The sequence below is a fragment of the Pleurodeles waltl genome, chromosome 6, assembly GCF_031143425.1.
Source record: "Pleurodeles waltl isolate 20211129_DDA chromosome 6, aPleWal1.hap1.20221129, whole genome shotgun sequence".
In the NCBI taxonomy this organism is placed as follows: domain Eukaryota; kingdom Metazoa; phylum Chordata; class Amphibia; order Caudata; family Salamandridae; genus Pleurodeles; species Pleurodeles waltl.
In genome coordinates, this window is record NC_090445.1 from 781,133,571 (window position 1) to 781,154,280 (window position 20,710).

Below are 20,710 nucleotides of genomic sequence, written 5' to 3' on the forward strand. Positions count from 1 at the left end.
ATCAAAATAGCCTAATACAATTTTAATAATTATAGAACATGCAACATGTGCTACTCTCCAACCTATGTAAATTTCAGCTTTTAGTATCTGACCTAGGAATGTACTTAAAGAAGAAATCATATAGCCCTCAAGTGAATGCTGAACTGAATTGACGCATACCAAGGAGGAGAAAACAATGGACTAGGGCTGCTGACATATACATGTGCTCAGATATTTATTTAAACAGTCCTAATTTAAGCTGGAGAGAAGTGGGAAGCAGATCCCAGTTCCTGTTTACCAAGATGAGCCACAGCATTATTTGGCTAGAAGGTTTGATGCTGCCAGCACTTATATTATAGCACAGCATAACACCAAATTACAGTATAGAAATATATGAACTCAATAATAGTTCTGTATTCCATAACCCAGTAAGAGATTTCTTTAAAAAACTACCAAACGCTGCAGAACCCAAAACAATCTAGTCAGTTTTGATATATTTTTATATTCTACTGAAATCACAATTAACTGCACATGCATGACTGAACACAAATAGAGGTTTAAGTAATTTATTTCCTGGTATAAGCAAATTAAACAACAAAAATGGGATCAATACTTTGTAGGGTAAACCTTCACAACCTAAACATACAATTCATGAAGCTACTACTTTGGCAGAGAAATATAATTAAGGAAACCTTTACAAATCTGCTTTCTCACAAGAGGTGAAATTACCCAATCTATTTTAAGGCAGAGGTATGAGACACCATCTTGTTTTAACAATTCTTTTAATGGGTTATAAGTTAATAGAAAATACTGGGTCACAGGACATAGCAAAGTAAAGGATAGAAGTGTTAAATGTAAGCTGAATCCAGTCTCTGGGATTGTACAGACAGTGGAACTATAAATGAAAGGGTGCAGCCGAAGATGCATTAAGTTTAAAAAGTAAACTGGAGAAGGCTGGTAGTAATAAGCTGAAGAAGCCAAATTAAGACTCCACTTTTTAGAGATCCTCTACCTATATTAAAATGTAAAGAAATGTATGGGTCTTAAATGCACTATCCCTTCACCCTACAATTTCATAATTACTGATAAGGAACTGAAAAATCCAATATATGGATCTGCCATTAACTTTAAGTAATCCAACTTACAAGCAAAGACTACAGAAGATGTCTAATCAAAAGAATATAAATACATAAGGTACACTGTTCCACAGGGAAACTGAGGGTCGAGAGGGAACTATTAAAAGTAAAAGTCAGGGCCCTCACACACACAATGGGTGTCATGCTTCATCACAGGGCCTGCTCCTTGTCGGGCAGAAAGCCTACTAGATGCCAGGGAATTAAAAAAAAAAAAAAAAAAATAGTGGGCTGGTGCCTACCAACCAGTGATGGTTATGCTCCCACCCCAACTGAAGGGGTAACAGTCTTTCAGCTTTCCCCCCGCACACTAAAACATCTTATCCCACGGCAAGCAAGAGGACATTTGATTTTTTTGGATTTACATTTGGGCCATGAGAGCTTGTCTAACTCTCAAAATCTTCCCACTTGGAATGGTGAGGGCTGCACTTTTTGGACTTTGGGACACTTCCATGTAGAAAAATCTACGAGACCTAGAAAGATCTGAAAACTAAACATCTGGGTGAGTCCAGGGTGGTGTGCTTCACATGCACCCCGCACCATTTTCTTACCCATAATTCCCTGCAAACCTCCAGCTTTGCTTGAAATCACACATTTACCCCACATTTTTGTGATAGAACCTTCCAGAATCTGCAGGAATCCACAAAATTCCTACCACCAAGCATTGTTGCATCTATACCGATAAAAATACTGCCCCGCTTGTCAGCCTAAAAACATTTTTTTTCAAACTGCCCTTTTGGACCAGCTTTGTTTCCCCCTCATTTTCAACATGTTTTTGGCTCTTCCCTGTCACAGGCACTTGTCCCACCAACACAAGTGAGGTGTCATTTTTACCAGGAGACTGAGGGAAACGTTGGGTGGTAGGAAATTTGTGCCGGTGCGGTGATCCCACACAGGAATGTGGGAAAAATGTGTTTTTTTAGCTAAATTTGAGGTTTGCTGAGCATTCTGGGTAAGAAAACACTGGTGGAGCCACACAAGTCACACCTCCCTAGACTCCCTCGGGTGTCTAGTTTTCATAAATGTTTGGGTTTGGTAGGTTTCCCTAGATGGCAGCTGAGCCAAGGACCAAAAACGCATGTGTCTTTCCTGTCGCGAGCATTAGGGCTACCCACACAAGTGAGAACCATTTTTATCGGGAGGCTTGGGGGAAGCACAGACTAGAAGAAAAAGTGTTATTGCCCCTTGTTTATCTCTAAATATTTCCTTCCAAATGTAAGAAATTGTGTAAAAAAAGACGACTATTTGAGAAATGCCCTTTAATTCACATGCTAGTATGGGGACCCAGGAATTCAGAGATGTGCAAATTACCACTGCTTCTCAACACCTTATCTTGTGCCCATTTTGGAAATACAAAGGTTTCCTTGATACCTATTTTTCACACTTTATATTTCAGCAAATGAATTGCTGTATACCTGGTATACAATGAAAACCCATTGCAAGGTGCAGCTTTTTATTGGCTCAGGGTACCTAGGGGTCTTGATGAACCTACAAGCCCTATATAACGCTACAAACCCTATATATCGCCTCAACCAGAAGAGTCCAGCAGACGTAACAGTATAATGCTTTTGAAAATCTGACACCGCAGGAAAAAGTTACAGAGTAAAATGTGGAGAGAAATGGCTGTTTTTTTCACCTCAATTTAAAATTTGTTTTTATTATTTCAGCTGTTATATTCTGTAGGAAAACCTACACAAATTACCTCTTGCTGAATTCAGAATTGTTTAGTTGTCCGGGTCCAGCATTGGTTTCAGACCCATGTCTGTCACTAACTGGAAGGAGGCTAAAAGCACAAAAAAATTGTAAAAATGGAGTATGTCCCAGTTAAAGGCCAAAATTATGTTGAAAATTTGGTTTTCTGATTCAAGTGTGCCTGTTCCTGAAATCTGGGAAGATGGTTTGCAGTGCTAAAATCACCCTTTGTTGATGATGTTTTCAGGGGGAAAAACCACAAGCCTCCTTCTGCAGCCTTTTTTCCCCATATTTTTTTTTTTTTTTTTAAACAAAATGTTTGCTGTATTTTGGCTAAATTCTTGGTGTCTTCCAGGGGAACCCACAAACTGTGAGTACCTCTAGAATCCCTAGGATGCTGGAAAAAAAAAGTACACAAATTTGGCGAGGGTAGCTTATGTGGCCAAAAGGTTATGAGGGCCTAAGCACGAACTGCTCCAAATGGCCAAAAACAGGGCCTGGCACCTGAGGGGGGGAAAAATACCTGGCAGCGAAGGGGTCAATATACACGCTGCCCTGATGAGTGGGTTCTCCTTTATCTTATGATACAATGAGGCTGACAAATGCTTTTGATATTTTTACACATAGTATTTGGTGAAGGCTGTTTATGTTGAAGTTACTAGGCTAAAGGAAAAGTAGTAAGAAATGCATTTTCAGAGTGGGATCAACCTTTATTTAAAGAGAGGGTAGAGCAATGGTTCCAAACCTTTTGATTTCTGTGGACTCCCACTTTATCATTACTGGAACCCGGGAACCCCCAATAAATCATTATTGGAATTCAGGGACCTCCCCCCAGACAGTCCCCCAAACCATTACTGGAAACAGAGGACCCCAGCCAAAACATTGTTGATGATTTGAACTGCAAGAAAATACACAGAAAACTTAAAACAAAAACATTCAAATATAAACAAATAACACATTTTATTTAATTTGCAAACAAAAATAAATAAAAAAATTTCAATAAAAAGCTCTTCTAAATGGAACTGAAGCTACAACATCGTCCATAATATATTCTGTTTGATGCACCTGCACTGCTTCCACAAATCAATCTGAAGATACTAATGACATTTTTAGCATCCAATTTCAAATTTTGACATTTACAGTGCGTTATAAAATGTTCAATTATGCATACAGCCACTTTTTTGTTATATTCACTTTATTAATCTGTTACTATTATTTTATTTTCTAAACAGTTGCGGATCCCCTGAGGAGGCTTTGCGGACCCCCATGTATACAGGGACCACAATCAATCAATCAATCAATCAATCAATCATTAGATTTATAAAGCGCGCTATGTACCCGTTAGGGTTTCGAGGCGCTGGGGGGAGGGGGGTGGGTAGCTGCTATCGTTCGAAGAGCCATGTCTTGAGGAGTCGCCTGAAGGTGAGGAGGTCCTGGGTCTGGCATAGTGAGGTCGGGAGTGAGTTCCAGGTCTTGGCGGCGAGGTAGGAGAAGGATCTTCCGCCAGAGGTCTTGCGCTGGATTCGGGGGACGATGGCGAGGGCAAGGTTGGCAGAGCGTAGTTGGCGTGAGGGGACGTAGAAGTTGAGTCTGGTGTTCAGGTAGGTGGGTCCGGTGTCGTGTAGTGCCTTGTGTGCGTGGGTGAGGAGTTTAAAGGTGATCCTCTTGTCCACGGGGAGCCAGTGGAGGTCCTTCAGGTGGTGGGAGATGTGACATCGGCGGGGTATGTCGAGGATCAGGTGGGCGGATGCGTTCTGGATGCGTTGGAGTCGTTGGATGTCTTTAGTTGGGATGCCTGTGTAGAGTGCGTTGCCGTAGTCGAGTCTGCTACTGACGAGGGCTTGGGTCACAGTCTTTCTGGCTCCTGTTCGAATCCACTTGAAGATTCTGCGGAGCATGCGGAGGGTGTTGAAACAGGAGGAGGAGACTGCGTTGACCTGTTTGGACATGGTGAGAGCGGAGTCGAGGATGAAGCCGAGGTTTCGTGCGTGGCTGGCTGGGGTGGGTGGGGTTCCCAGGGCGGTGGGCCACCAAGAGTCGTTCCAGGCCGAGGGGGAGCGGCCGAGGATGAGGACTTCCGTCTTGTTGGAGTTTAGTTTCAGGCGGCTGTTGCTCATCCACTCGGCGATGGATTTCAGTCCCTCGTGGAGGTTGGCTTTGGCAGTGTGAGGATCTTTGGTCAGGGAGAGGACGAGCTGGGTGTCGTCTGCATAGGAGAGGATGCTGAGGTCGTGCTGACGGGCCAGTTGTGCGAGGAGGGCCATGTAGATGTTGAACAGCGTTGGGCTTAGCGAGGAGCCTTGGGGGACGCCGCAGATGAGGTTGGTGGCTTTGGAGCGGAAGGGTGAGAGTCGGACTCTCTGGGTTCTGCCGTAGAGAAAAGAGGAGATCCAGTTGAGGGCTTTGTCTTGGATACCGGCTTTGTGGAGGCGATTTAGTAGGGTGCGGTGGCAGACCGTGTCGAAGGCAGAGGAGAGGTCTAGGAGGATGAGGGCTGAAGTTTCGCTGTTGTCCATTTGTTGTCTGATGTCATCTGTGGCAGCGAGGAGTGCAGTCTCTGTGCTGTGGTTGCGTCTGAAACCGGATTGGGAGGGGTCTAGGATGGAGTTGTCTTCGAGGTAGTGGGAGAGCTGTGCGTTGACGATCTTCTCGATGACTTTCGCTGGGAAAGGGAGGAGGGAGATCGGTCGGACGTTTTTGAGATCGTTGAGGTCAGCCTTAGGTTTCTTGAGGAGGGGTTGGATTTCTGCGTGCTTCCAGCTGTCCGGGAAGGTAGCGGTGTTGAAGGAAAGGTTGATGATCTTGCGGAGTTTGGGGGCGATGGTGACATCGGCTTTGTTGAAGACGTGATGTGGGCAGGGGTCAGAGGGAGATCCTGAGTGGATGGAGTTCATGGTCTTTAGTGTTTCGGCGTCGTCTACGTGGGTCCAGGTGGTGAGGCGGTCGGCGTGGGAGGCGTTGTTGGGGGTGGGGTCAGGCGGAGGTGCGGTGTTGAAGCTGTTGTGGATGGCTGCGATTTTCTGGTAGAAGAAGGTGGAGAGATCGTCGCAGAGTTTCTGGGATGGTGGGACGTCGTTGACGTTGGCGTTGGGGTTGGAGAGCTCCTTCACGATGCAGAAGAGTTCCTTGCAGTCGTGTGCGTTGTTGTTAAGGCGTTCTGTGAAGTGGGAGCGTTTGGCGAGTCGGATCAGTTGGTGGTGTTCGCGATTGGCTTCCTTGAGGGTAGCAAGGTTGTCGGGTGTGCGCTCGAGGATCTATTTTTTCTTGAGTTTCTGGCAGGTGAGTTTGGAGGTGGTCAGTTCGTCTGTGAACCAGGCTGGTCTTTTCTTGGTTGACGGTGGGTCTCTTGAGTGGTGCTAGGATGTTGGCGCAGTTGAGGATCCATTGTTGGAGGTTGATGGCAGCTGAGTCCGGGTCGGTGGGGTCGGGTGGTGGGTTTTTGTCGAGGGTGCTGGCTAGTTGGTCTTCGGTGACTTTTCCCCAAAGGCGGGGAGGCAGTAGTGGGGTGCGGTGGTGTTCGGTGTTTTTCTTGAAGGTGAAATGGACGCAGTGGTGGTCGGTCCAGTGGAGTTCGGAGGTGTGGCTGAAAGAGATGTGGTTGCTTGCAGTGAAGAGAGGGTCAAGGGTGTGACCGGCGATGTGGGTGGGTGAGTTGACCAGTTGTCGGAGTCCGAGGTTGGTGGTCAGAGATGCGGTGTTGGCGTTGTTGTTGTTCTCCAGGTGGAAGTTGAGGTCTCCCAGGAGGATGTAGTCCGTAGAGGCGAGGGCGTGGGTGCTTGCGAGGTCGGAGATGGTGTCACTGAAGGGGGCTCTTGGTCCTGGAGGTCGGTATATGAGGGTTCCTCTGAGGGTAGTGTTGGGGTCCGTGTGGATCTGGAAGTGGAGGTGTTCGGCTGTCTTGAGGGTGTCTTCCGTGTGGATCTTGAGGGTGGATTTGTGGATGATGGCTATCCCTCCACCGATTCAGTTTGTGCGATCTCTTCTGGTGACCTTGTAGCCGTCAGGGATGGCGATGGCGATGTCTGGGGCGAGTATCGAGCAGGTCCCAGAGCTCGATGGCGTGCTTTCGTGCGGAGCGTGTGTTGAGGAGGATGCAGTGCAGGTGGTTGGTGTTGATTGTTGCAGTCTGTGTTGTTCTGTTGCAGGTGAAGTTGCAGGTGCGGCAGGAGAAGGGTCCTTTGGTGTGCTTAGGGGTGGCCTGGAAACATTCAGTGGAGGATCCAGGGTTAAGGTCAAGGAGTTCGCTGGCCGAGTAGCGGAGGCTGGAGGTGCGGTGGACGATAGGACTGAGAAGGGGGGGGGGGGGGCGGCGCTGGGCACGGTCCAGGCGCGGACGGGCATGCCTCTGGCGCGCCCGCTGCGCGGACGCGCAGCACCAGCCATTAAGAAGGGAGGAGGGAGGGAGGAGCAGCTGGGAGGCGGGAGGGAGCGGTGAATGGGAGCGCGAGGGGGGCGGGGGCGCAGGGAGGCAGCGGCAAGGGGAGATCGGCAAGGGGGAGCGCCCAAGGGGCGAAAAACCAGGGAAAAAGCAAGGCACAAAACAGTAAGGAAAAGTTTAAAAACAGGCACAAAATACAAATATGGCACAAGTTACAATCGGGGTACAGCAATCAGAGGGGCACAACGGGGGCAGAAGCGCAAGGAGGCAAGGCGCTGAAAAAATAGAACTGCACTTACAGGACGGCGAAAAGCGGCACAATCAGAAGGGGCACAACGGGGGCAGAAGCGCAAGGAGGCAAGGCGCTGAAAATTAGAAAAACACTTACAGGACGGCGAAAAGCGGCACACGGGTCAAGTGAGGCTTACCAGGGCCTCGAACACGCTAGCAGCAGCGTGGGCGGGGGTCAAGGGCACGAGAAAGCAGGGTGGTGCTACGGACGTGGGGGGCGAGCTCTAGACCTAAACCAGGTCAGAGGTCGCTCCAATGTGAACCAATGGTGTAGAGGAAGGGGTTTGGAAAAGAAAGTTATAAGTCAAATAGCATTGCAACCTCAAACAAAGGTTTCTAGTTAAAAGGTAGTCATGAAAATCTACTGTCATAGGCTTCTATGACATATCTGGTCTCTTTGTAAAAAAGGGCAAACAATTTCAAATCCAAGCAGAGATCGGCAAGAGCCCACCACCTGCTGAGGCTTGACTGCCTTCTGAATATGAACCATCAGGTGAGGAAGTGAAAGTAGTGTGTAATGCAACTATAAAAGACAGCCAAATAATGCTGTCACTTTTTAGAACCAAATACACACACATCTATAAATTCAGACAATTCAATGTTGAATAAAAATACCAAAGTAGAAAAGAAAACTCCGCTCAATTCAACTAATAAACAATGGAAGTGACACAAAAGTAATGCAGTACGAGGACTCAAGAATACAGAGTTAAATAAACCATTTTACCATTGGTGTCTGGTATTTGAGATGCATGTGTTTTGTTTTTTACATGACTTTTCCCTTACTTTTTTTAACTGAATATTAGGTGATAATGTTAAATTAGTCAAGTACTACACTTGGTAAGGAAAATTTTACTTACCCAGTAAGCATCGGTTTGTGGCATGAAGTGCTGTAGACTCACGTGCTCTGCATACATCTACATATAGTGTTGGGTCCGCAAGGTTGCAAGTTGTTTTCGTTGGAAAAGTCTTGAGTCACGAGGTACAGTGAATCCTCCTCTTTCTGGCAATAGGCATGGTCCTCAAACTCCATCTTCAAATTGTTTTTCCACAGGTGATTGTGAAAGGAGTGTAGTGTAAAGATAAGCGAGAGAAAACGACCATGCATGCAAATGTACACTAAGAGACTAACGACCACAAGTTTCCAGGAAGGCGAGTGGGCGCATGTGAATCTACAACACTACGTGCCACAAACAGATGATTACTGGGTAAGTGACATATTCCGTTTGATGGCATGTGTAGCTGTATACAATAGTGTGTAGTGAAAGTGTGTGGTGCTGACCATGTAACTGCCTTACAAATGTCAGCGATGGGTAAGTTACCTAGAAATGCCATAGATGAGGCGTGGCTACGGGCGTCAAGATGGCGGTCGCACTCTAAGAGTGCTCTGGACCCCTCCGTCATCCGCCCGGAACCTACCACCACATTTGATCCTTTTTTTATCCCAACCGGGATTCGGAGGCTGCCTTGGTGCCCCCGGCTCCCGTAGATCCGGGTCCGGGGCTCTGGGGTGCCTGAATAGCGTTGGGGGCGAGGCTGTCTCGGAGGCCGGATTGCACCTGTGACGAGAGCCGCCCGACGCTCCGCGCCGTGACGTGGGCTCCCGGGCAGACTCCGCTGGTCGAGGACTGCTGGGGCCGCCGAGACCGCGGCAGGAGGCGCCTTCCCCCCCTGGCACACCTGGGGGGAGCCGCGGCTGATCGCTGCCGCGTGGGAGACGAGAGGGGCCGGGTCTGTGAGACTCTGCGGCCGACGCGCTTCGGAGGTGGCCGAGGTCTCGGGCCCGGTGGACCGGGCACCAACGGCCTGGAGTGCCCAGGCGACGTCTGAGGTGCCGCCACCTAGGGAGAAGGAGGCGGAAGGAGCCGCGCCCTTGGGTCGGAGCCCCCGGGGCACCGGAGGGATCTGGCTGCGCGTCGCCACTGGCCCGGCCGGACACTGGCCACAAGCTGGGGATTTCCCCTACCTAGAGAAATTACCTGATCAGCGCCCGGACTGCGGGGCGCTTGGGCCATATTCACTTCATTATAGCGACCGGATGCGGAGAGGTGTGGAGGCATAGAGGCGAGGAAGTAAAGAGGGGCGATGTAGAGCCCCCGACCTCGCGTGAGGCCTCACTCTTGTAATTTGATCTGACGACTGAGGGAGACCCCGGCCCACCGTGGGGCGAAGCCTGGAATAACGGGATACTATTGGGGAAGAGCGGGGGGCCAGGAGACCCCTTGCCCTCCCACTCAAAGGCCGAGGTGACGGGGACCCGGGCACTGGAGGTCACCTACCAACTTACATCCGGGCGGGGCGCCAACTGCCCTAGGCTCACCGCGAGGCGATACTCTGTGATGGTGCGGAGGCAATAATAGGGACGCCTGGTGGGGGGTTGCGGCGCCGAAGGGGCCTGACGGCTTACCACCCCCTTGGCTTACAACCTGAAGAGGCAGAGAGCCCCCCCACCTACTGACTTGATCCTGGGGCCACCGCGACATAGTATGAGAGACTCCATCTCTCCCATGGAATAGCTGGAAGCCCTGGTGCCCCCTCCGGTGGATGCTGCACGACTTCCAGAAGCCCCTCTGACTGGACTCTTCCCCCCCGGGGGTGATTGACTTGACTCGGAGCCGCCGCGGAAAGAAGACACACGAGATCCCTGACGCAATTAAGCTTCATCCCCGCGGGGGCTTAACTGCGCCTGCTCTACCCCTCGGACAACATGGGCAAGGACAGAGCTCCTAAGCAGACACAACCGTCCCAGCAGAGAATTGATCAATTTACCACACCAACGGTTCCCCGGACCAGAGGTGATGCTCCACCTACTGACCAGGCCGCAGAGGGGGTCAACACTATCCTGCTTTCAATCCAAACCTCACGACGAGCAGTGGAATCCAAGATTGGAGAGGTGAGAGAAGAGATGGGTCTCGTGAGACAAGATCTTAGAAATGCAGTGGGCCGAATTACGGAGATGGAGACCCGCGTCTCACAGACGGAGGATGACTTGGCCGATCTGAGATCCAAGGTGGCCCAACTGCAAACTCGGACTGGAGAACTCCACTGCAGAGCTGAAGATGCTGAGAACCGCTCCAGGCGCAACAACCTGCGCTTCGTTGGCGTACCGGAGGGAGCCGAGGACGGCAAAGCCACCGAATTCCTGGAAAACTGGATTAAATCCTGGATGCCAGAGAACTCTCTTTCACCATAGTTTGCGATAGAACAAGCGCACAGGGCCTTGGCCCCGTGACCTCCGCCGGGAGTCCCCCGGCGACCCCTGTTAGCGCGCTTCTTCAACTTTAAAGATTGTGATGCCATCCTCAGGGAAGCCAGGCACTCCCCCAACCTCCTTTGGGACAATCATAAAATCTTGGTTTTCCCTGACTACACCCGCAAAGTCCAAACTAAACGCCGATCATACGAACAAGTGAAGCAGAAGCTGAGAGCGATGCAACTTTCCTATATGCTCCTCTTCCCGGCAAGCCTGAAGATAATCCTGGCCGATAAGGCGCACTTCTTTGAATCACCCGAGGAGGTGTGGGATTGGCTGATGGAAGAGGGTTTGGGAAACCGAAGGGGCCCAGCTGGTCCATCCGAGGACTCCCGGGAGACGCGACCGGACGTACGGGCGGACACGCGGAGGGGCTGAAAGCGTACCAGGTCTAGACGTGGTAGACTCAAGAGTCCCAACATCCGAACAGACGAGGGCCTGGACGAAGCCATAACCCTGGCTGAAATCACGACGGCCATAGCGGGCCTAGCGTCACGTAAAACACCTGGACCGGACGGCTTTCCGGCTGAGCTCTACAATAGATGCGGGGACATTTTAGGCCCCCACCTGCTTAACATGTTTAATGAAGCAGAGAAGATCGTCCGCTTCCCCGCTGGAATAGACCAAGCCACAATAGTGGTGATCCCAAAGACCCAGCCACCCTCGCGCGACCTTTCGGCTTATAGACCAATCTCCCTGCTGAACGCCGAGATTAAGGTGCTATCAACGTTACTTGCTACAAGGCTGAGAGCGGTGCTTCCCTCACTGGTACACCCAGATCAGTGCGGCTTTATGCCCTCTCGCAGCACCAGACACTGCATTAGGAGATTGCACGTCGCACTGGCTCAGCGCAGCACCCTGAATGGATCCCCCCCCCTCGCCCTCCTCCTAATAGACTTTGAAAAAGCCTTTGACACGGTGGACTGGTCATATATAGAACAAATCCTAAGAAAGAATGGATTTGGACCCAAATTTCGAGGCCTAGTAAAACTACTATACTCCAACCCAACCGCCTGTATTCAGGTAAACGGGGTGGCCTCCAATCCATTCCCTATCCGTCGCGGGACCCGTCAGGGATGTCCATTGTCGCCGTTGCTCTTTGCCCTCGTGATTGAGCCATTGGCCATGCTGTTGAGAGAGGACCCACTGGTAACGGGCTGGGCGTGGCCCACGGGCCCGGAACACCGGGTAGCACTGTACGCGGATGACGTCCTCCTTTACCTTTCCAACCCAGCGACGAGTGGCCTGCGAGTCTTAGAACTCCTGGACCTCTTCTCACAGGCCTCGGGTCTAGCCCTAAATCCCAGTAAATCCCTGCTGATCCCCTTACACCCCTCTAGAGATTGCATAAGCCGGCAGAATAATATTCCAATCCGCCGCAACAGTTTTAAATATCTAGGGGTTCACATAACTTTGCTCCCCGAGCTAACATGGGAACTTAATATCACACCGCTCCTTAAGAAGTCCAAAAAGGATCTTCAACGCTGGCGGAATTTACCACTCAACACACTGGGTAGAATTGCACTATACAAAATGATGATACTCCCCAGCTTCCTATAACAGCTGCAAAACTTCCCGCACCCAATCCCCCGGAAGTGGTTTAACGAAATTGAGACGACGGCATGCCAATTTCTATGGTACAGCTCCCGACCCAAATTGTCTCTTGTTACATGTCAAAGGGACATCTGCGAAGGGGGACTGGGAATGTCTAACATTTATTTTTATTACCTGGCCATGCGCCTACTGGTGATTAACGACTGGCTGTCGGGAGGCTGGACAGACCCCGCATATAGACTAGAGCTCCAGGCGATGGGATACAACAGGGTCTTTGATGCTCTATACGGGGAGCGATTCCACAGACCATCCCTGAGGTTACTAGGCTGGTGTTGACGGGATGGCGAGCGGCACAAAGAATCATGGGGTGGTGGCCTCGTCTAACTCAGCAGACTCCTCTTTGGCAGGGGAAATGGCTGAGGGAAGTTTCCACACTAGAGGGGTTCCGGAAATGGGACATTATAGGGATATCTACACTGGGTGACATCTGGGGTGAATCACAAATCCGGTCCTTTGAGGAGCTTCAGAAAACACACTCCTTAAATAATACCCAATTTCACAAGTACCTACAACTCAGACATGCTCTATTAGTACACCTACGGCCAGGGGACAACATCCCAGAATACAGCCCACTGGAGGCGAAGGTCATGATGGGACATCTAAACAAAGGGGGAATCTCCCAGATTTACCGCTCTATCCTTGCAAATACATCCCTCCCCCCCCCCCCCCCCTCGAGAAGCTTCGCCAGAAATGGGAGGGATGTGTGGGCTCCATAAAAGACCTAGATTGGAGAGAAGCACTAACAGCCCCTCGAACTCTGGCCATATCTACACGATTACAGTTGCTACAAACCCTTTACCTACACTCAGCCTACCTTACCCCTATAAGGCTTCACCAAGCTAATCTCTGGCCCACAGACGAGTGCCCCCGTTGCTTTCAGCCGGGAGCCGACTTCTTTCACATGAACTGGACCTGCCCAATTATAGAGTCATATTGGAGGCTAATCTTGGAGGAGATCTCCGAGGTTCTACAAACAGCGATAGAGATATCCCCGATACCACTTTTGCTAGGGGCCACGGGTGAGATGGGACTAAGTAGAGCGAATCGAACCTTCCTGGGAGTGGCCTGCCTGGTGGCAAAAAGAGACATCATGTCAGAGTGGAAGGCCGCAAAAGCGCCGACCCTCGACAAATGGAGACGAGGAATGGACTGGTGTGCAAGATGTGAAAAACTTGTATATGAGGTGAGGGGTGCCCAGACAAGTATAATAGAGTGTGGGGGAACTGGGAGAGTTTACTGATCAACCTATGACAACAAAAATCTCCGGAAGCTCCCTGGAGGCACTGCTTTACCCGGAGGGAGGTAACTCCACTGTTTGCAACCCCTGCTTAGTAACGGTAGAAGGGCCAAGCCCACGCTGTGCGATGTGAAGATGATGCCAATCTCCATCAGACACTGTAATAACGGGGATTGTGGACCCTGTGCTGTGGAGGTGGGACCAAGCCCAAACTCTAATCCTTACCCCAAATTTCACAGAACTCACGGGGGCCATTAAGACCAAAAGGACGAATAAGTCGGATGTGACAGACGATATATCCCGAAGAAGGTGTCAGGGTGTTGGTATTTGTACTTATTGTTACAATGTATCTTTATTGTGTTGTGTTTTCGTTCTTCTTCTCTAAAATAAATAAAAACTCTTTATAAAAAAAAAGAAATGCCATAGATGCACCTTTTTTGTGTGTTGAGTGTGCTCTAGGGGTAACCGGTAGTAACCTCTTGGGTTTTATATATTGGATATATTTAACAATCCATCGTGCTATACTGGATTTAGTAATAGGGTTACCTTTATGAGGTGAAGAAAAAGCAACAAAAAGTTGTTTTGTCTTCACAACTGTTTTAGTTCTATCAATATAGAACATAAGCACTCTTTTCACCTGTGCAGGGCTCTTTCAGCAACCAAATGAGTTTGTGGGGAAAAACAAAACGGCAACTCAAAAGTTTGGTTGGAGATGAAACGGAGATACTACTTTTGGTAGACATTTTAGGTTGGTGCGAAGAACCATTTTATCTTAATGTATCTGGAAAAAGGGTTCTTGCAAGGTTAATGCCAGGAGCTCAGTTAAACGTCTTAGGGAACTGACAGCAACTAAAAAAAAGCCACCTTCCATGAAAGAAATTGCAAAGGGCATGAAATGAATGTAGTGGTTCGAAAGGTGGTTCCATACGTCTAGTGAGTACCACATTAAGGTTCCAAGAAGGCACTGGAGGTAATCTTGGTGGTATCACCCTTTTAAGCACTTCTATAAAGCTTTTATGACAGGGATCTTGAAAAGAGAAGACCATTGGCTGTTCTGAAGATAAGCAGCTATGGCTGCTAAATGTAACCATATAGAAGTCTGCTTTTTGCAAAAGGAGAAGATTCAAAATAATATTTTGTAACAACACTTGCAAAGGGTCCCAGTTTTTAGAAATCCTATAGTGAACTAAGCATTTCCACTTTTCTGCATAACATACCCTAGTGGTAGGTCTATGTGCTTCTTTAAGAATGTCCATACATTCTTGCAGAAGATTTAAATACCCAAATTCTAGGACTTCAGGAGCCAAATTGCAAGGTTCAGGACCTTGGGATTTGGGTGTCTAATCAGACCTTAGTTCTGAGTGAGAATTTCTGAGTGAGAAGGTCTGAGTTGAGGGGAAGCTTCTCGTTGTGGTGCTACCGATAGGTCTATCAGGGCAGCAAACCATTGCTGTCTTGCCCATGTGGATGCCACTAGAAATGGTGTGAGAAAATTTTGCCCGAGTTTCCGAACCACATACAGCAGGGGGAGGTGGAAAAGCATAGGCAAATATTCCTCACCAGTTCAACCATAGGGCATTGCTGGGGGTGTGGGAACCTGGAGGCGAAGTTTGGGCATTTTATATTTTCCTTTGTTTCGAACAGATCTATGCCTGGAAATCCCCACTTTTGGAAGTAGGTTTGAAGAGTGGAGTTCATACTCATGGACTTGTTGACGCATCCTGCTGAGGAGGTTGACACAATTGTTATGTGATCCTATTAGGTGTTCCGTTAACAGGTAAATGTTGTGGCAAATTGCCCAAAGCCAAATTGTATGTGCAAGGTGAAACAACTGTAATGAGTGGACCCCCCCGTAACCCTCTGTTTCTGCAAATAGAACATGGGTGTCATGTTATCTGTGTGAATGAGGACTTTGTTGATGAAAAGCATCATAAAAGCTTTGAGCGCTCGTCCACCTAGCACCTCCAGACAGTTAAAGTGCAAAAGTCTGTGTGTGTTATCCCAAAGGCCCTTTATTTGGTGGTTTTGGAAATGAACACCTCATCACGCATGGTAAGTGTCAGTTGTTAGAATGACTTGTGGAATAGCATCCAAAAATGGCCACCCTTTCAAAAGTTTGGTTTTGTTCCACCATTGCACAGGGTGAAATGTGCAGTCGTCTACCAACACTAGATTCTCTCAGTGACCCTGTGCCTGAAACCATTGGTGTGATAGACATTCCTGCAACGGGCGCATGTAATGTGGCACTATTGCAATGCAAGAAGCCATCATTCCCAGAAGTTTCATGATTAATTTTACTGTGACCAGTTGATTGGGGCGGAAGTGAAAAAGTTGAGCTTGAAAGTTCTGTACTCTGTGCATCTGGGTAAGCTATGCCTAGCTACTGTGAATTGATTACAGCCCCAAAGTAAGTCTGTACCTGAAGTTGGGTGAGATGTAACTTGATTGTGCACCCTAACCGGTGATGCAAGTCTATTGTGGTTTGAATATGGCTGAGACATTGATTGATAGAGCTGGCTTTGATAATCCATTTGTCTAGGTGTATATACATATATAATTCTTTTGTCTGCGGGGTGAGCTGCTACCGCCGCTAGACATTTTGTGACCACTCTTGGTGTTGTGGTGACCCCGAATAGGAGCACATTGAATTGATAGTGCTGTCCTCCTATGACAAATCTGAGGTATTTGCAATGAGCTGGGTGAATAGAAATATGGAACTAGGACTCTTAGATCTAGTGCCGATAGAAAGTCACTCTGTTGTAGCAAGGGTACCACATCATGGAGTGTGACCATATGAAAATGTTCTTATATGATGTAACGGTTTACGGGTCTGAGATCCAGAATGGCTCTTAGTGAGCCATCTTTTTTGGGGATAAGACAGTAAAGGGAATACACCCCTTTTCCTTGGCGTTGAATATGAACTGGTCATATTGCATAGGAAATAGTCCAATTGCTCCCTTTGCAAGCAGAGACTGAACTTCTGTTTGATGAGAATGATGTGATCCTGTGAGACTTTGTGAGTGAGAGGTGGTATATTTGGAGGTGTGGAACGGAGCTCCAGGCAATAACCATGTTGGATAATATGCAACACCCATTGATCTGTTGTGATTTGTTGCCAATTTTGGAGAAAGAACTGAAGGCACCCTTCTGCAGGTGTCTGGTATTCAGAGGGTAGCCAGAGTGAGTCACTGTTTAGAGATCGTGGCAGAGGCTTGAGGGGAGGTTATTTTACCTCTACCCCTGTAATTATTTCCTCTATAGGATCCTTTGAGGTCCCTTATAGTAGGTTGAGGATGTTTCAGCTAACGGAGGCTTAGAGGATGCCTTGTACTGCGGCCTACAAAAAGCACCGTGAGAGCTGGGAAGCTGAAGCGTTCCCATGGATTTTGCCACCTCGTCGTCGTCGTTCTTTTTCTCCAAGGCCTGGTCTACTTGTGGGCCAAAGAGGTGTTTCTTATTAAAAGGCACATTTAGAGTTGTTTGATGCACCTTGTTTGAAGTCAGAAATGTGCAGCCCCGCATGTTGGCATAGGAGGACACTAGTATTGAAACCTCTGGCTGCGTTATCAGCCGAATCGAAGGCACAGTGTATAGAGCTATTAGAAATGAGCTGTCCTTCATTAACAATTTCTTCCCCTCTCTTCCTATGTTTCTCTGGGAGGTATTGGAGTAACTGCTCCATCTCATTCCAGTGGGCGCTATAGTATCTTGCCAGGAGTCCCTGTGTGTTGGCAATACGCCAGTGATTTGCTGCTTGAGCAACAACTCTTGACTGAGGTGACAATTAGATTACTCTCTATCAGGAGGTGGAACATCTTGGGCAGCTTGGGAGTTAACGCTCTTCCTAGTGCTATCCACTGCTAAAGAGTCTGCTGGTATGTAACTAATGACGTAGATAGAGCCTGAGGGGTAGGCCTTGTTTTTCTTCTCCACTCTCGGAGTAATACCCCAAGCTCTAGCCCAGTCTTGAGATGAGTCGCCCGCATGCCTTAACATTACCTTAAGCAAAAGCATAGGGAGATATTGTGTTGTCTTGTATGAGGCAGTTAGTTTTTCAAAGAGGAAATTATTCTCTATTGGGTCCTTATGAAGAGGTTCCTGATGGTAAGTTGCTGCCCTTCCCACTAGTTCTTGAAAAGAAGTAGTGTTGCCAGTTGGTGAAGGCCTAGCTGGATAAGCCTCTTTGTATCGATATAGGTATCTACTTCATACTGACACCAAGGGTCTATGCCGGTGTGTAAGTGCTTCATGCCATTTCCTGTATCTTGGGTATCATGAAGGGAAATTAGGTGAGCCTTGTGGTGAAATATCCAGGGTGTCACTGTGGGAATCTTGCGGAGACTGAGAATGTGGTGGTGGTGTGGTGATTGGTGGAGGAGATGTAGGGCGAGGTGGCCGAGTCTCTTCTATGTCCTCATCTGTTCTCTTTTGACTGGAGGTGTGAGTTGTTCTACAGTCTCCTCAAAAGCGAGTTGTCACTTGGAAGGGGTGGAGATAACAGTCTTCACCAACACCCTCCCAGGTTGTGGCTAGATGTAAAGTTGCGACTGCTTGCCTTGGAGCCATTTCATTTTATGTAGAATTGGCTCCGGTGGCGATTGCCAGGATGTTCTGGACTTAAGTTTTTTCAGTGCCGAAGCAGGTTAACTTTTTGGTACCAAGGTTGTTGAAGCCGAGGAAGGCAGCCTTATCGGTGCCGAAAGAGTCGGTGCACAATGGAAGGTTTTGGCGCCGGAACCCACCCGTGTTCGGTTCAGGGTGGAAGCAGATGCTTTCACCTTAGGTTTCGTGCCGAACCTGAGGGCGGGACATCCAAAAAAGTTCTTTGATGCCTGCCATGGCCAGAATGCAGTGGTGGATCAATAGCCTTCGCTTCCAAAGTGGTGAGTTTTTTGGGCAGAGCAGGGTGGTTGATTTATTCACAATCTGTTGACCTGGAGGGATCTCCTGCATTTCCAGCATCACTTCAGCCTCCAAGTCCAAGTCCTGGATGAAAAATGCCTCCTCCTCGGCAGCTGAGGCCTCCTCGATCTCCTGCTATGTGTCCGACATGGTATCCTGGATACCAAAAATGGTGGATCTCCTGCCTCTGTATTTCTCAGAGACATGCTCTTCTGTTCCATAGTCTGTTCTTCGACCTGAAGAATTGACAAGCTTCACAATCATCTTCCTATGCTCTGGCGACAAGCAGAGGTTACAGAGCTTATCTTAGTTGGTCCGAGGAAATTTGAAATGGCACTTCAGACAGAAACAAAAATGCATCCGTTCCATCAGTCTTTCACTCTCCGAGGTGTAGGACGGAGAAAATGGCTGCACTGAAGGCATGGCCCTGAGGGCCGTAATGGAAAAAGTTTGAAAAGGAACAAAGAAACATAATCGGAAACAATACTGATGGGATTGGAGAGGGTTTCCCGAACGGAAGAGAGGTATCAAACCGGAGCGCCGAGGAAAACACGACTGGACCATACAGCAGAAGAAAACAATCTGAAGATGGAGTCGAGGACCATGCGCATTGCCAGGAAGAGTCACTCTACCTCGTTACTCAAAACGCACTTCTTAAAAAAAAAAAAAAAAAAAAAAAAAACAGCTTGCAACTTTCCAGACCCAACACTAGATGACGGAAGTATGCAGAGCATACATATGTACAGCCACACATGCCATCAAACCTCACAGTCGTCCAATTACTGAAAATCTTTCAATAAGAAGTCAGGACACATGATATGTACTATGGTGTAAGATAAATCGGAAAACACACTGAAGGTCACATAGAAGGCTGCTTAGCCAAAATCTATGCTTAATCTACAAAAACACTTTTCACCACACCACTACAACTGAGATAAGGACCTAACAAAAGAGGAAATACATTTAAAAAAAACAATCCTGAGATAGTAACACAAAACTGAGATTAAAATGTGAACTAATATATGTTCGTTTAAAGTAAAAAAATAAATAAACCAATATTCTTCAGGTGCTATTACAGACAGGGCATTTTAAACATTGTAAATATCAGTGGATAAGAATATCAGATAAACTTGATTGCATCACACACAAATACAATATTAAGTAGCAATCTAACATGACGCTGTGGAGACAATGATAGAACATGCCAACAGGACTTTAAGCACTATGTTTAAATAATCTAGGAAAGTTTACAGTTGGCAGTTTCTTTGGGCCCAGTTAAAAGAGGCACACTGTTCCACGGAAGGTAGACCTGTTTTTTTTAATTTTTTTTTTAGGCTCATATAGTTCTACAATATCTAAATGTTTACAATAAATCAATACTAAAAAACCAACCATGAAATGTGAAATAATGCAAAAGTTAAGCAAAATGCTGTACAAATCTATATTTATAAATGATTTGTGTTAACATAATTAGCATGAAACAGCATTTTTCTGATATGCTGCCCCATTCCGCCAGAATTTACCCATACCTTTTAAAGTTATCCCAGTAAATAATCCTGGCTGCCTTGGATATGAGAGATATGAGACACAATATGCCTCAAGAAAATATTTCTCAATTATTTTAGTACAGGATCAAAATAAGCTTTGCTTCTTTGTGGTACACATAAATGTTGCTAGCATTATACTTAGTCAACAACAAAATTGGTAATACACTGCAGGTATTACCATTTTCTCAAATCTATATTGTGAGTGCTGAATAGGACAGCAGGATATGTGGTCATACGAAGCCTTTGTGTTTTTATAGGATTTAAACAATCATAGTAAAGTAACATTTCAACATGTTGAAACAGAAAAGTATTGACATCCTGCAGGCTGTTACAAGGATGTCTACTTTCAAGTTAAAGCCTTAAAAGATACACTGGGAAAATGTATCCATAAAATCGTTGATAACATCATAAACGTTTGCATAACATTTCACAATTTACAAGTTTAAATCTTCTAAAGGCAGTGGCTTAGGACAAATAACGTATCATTAACATTTCTATAAACATAATTTGTAACACACGTAAGTCTTTAAAGCATTACCTGTTTCCTGCGTAACCATGACCTCCCTATGAAGTATTATACAATGCTGGACAAACATTGTTGCTAATACATAATTTGATGACCTCTACTCTCATGCTATTTCGATCTTACAGCAAAATATACTTGAATAAAAAAAAGAAAGAAAATCA

At 47.3% G+C, this 20,710-nt stretch overlaps 1 protein-coding gene across 4 annotated transcripts in view; it reads right to left on the reverse strand.

Annotated features, from left to right (window-relative positions):
* SHOC2 (SHOC2 leucine rich repeat scaffold protein) overlaps nucleotides 1–20,710 on the reverse strand; it is a 401,285-nt gene that overhangs the window by 115,973 nt on the left and 264,602 nt on the right. The gene's annotated exons all lie outside the window — the stretch shown is intronic.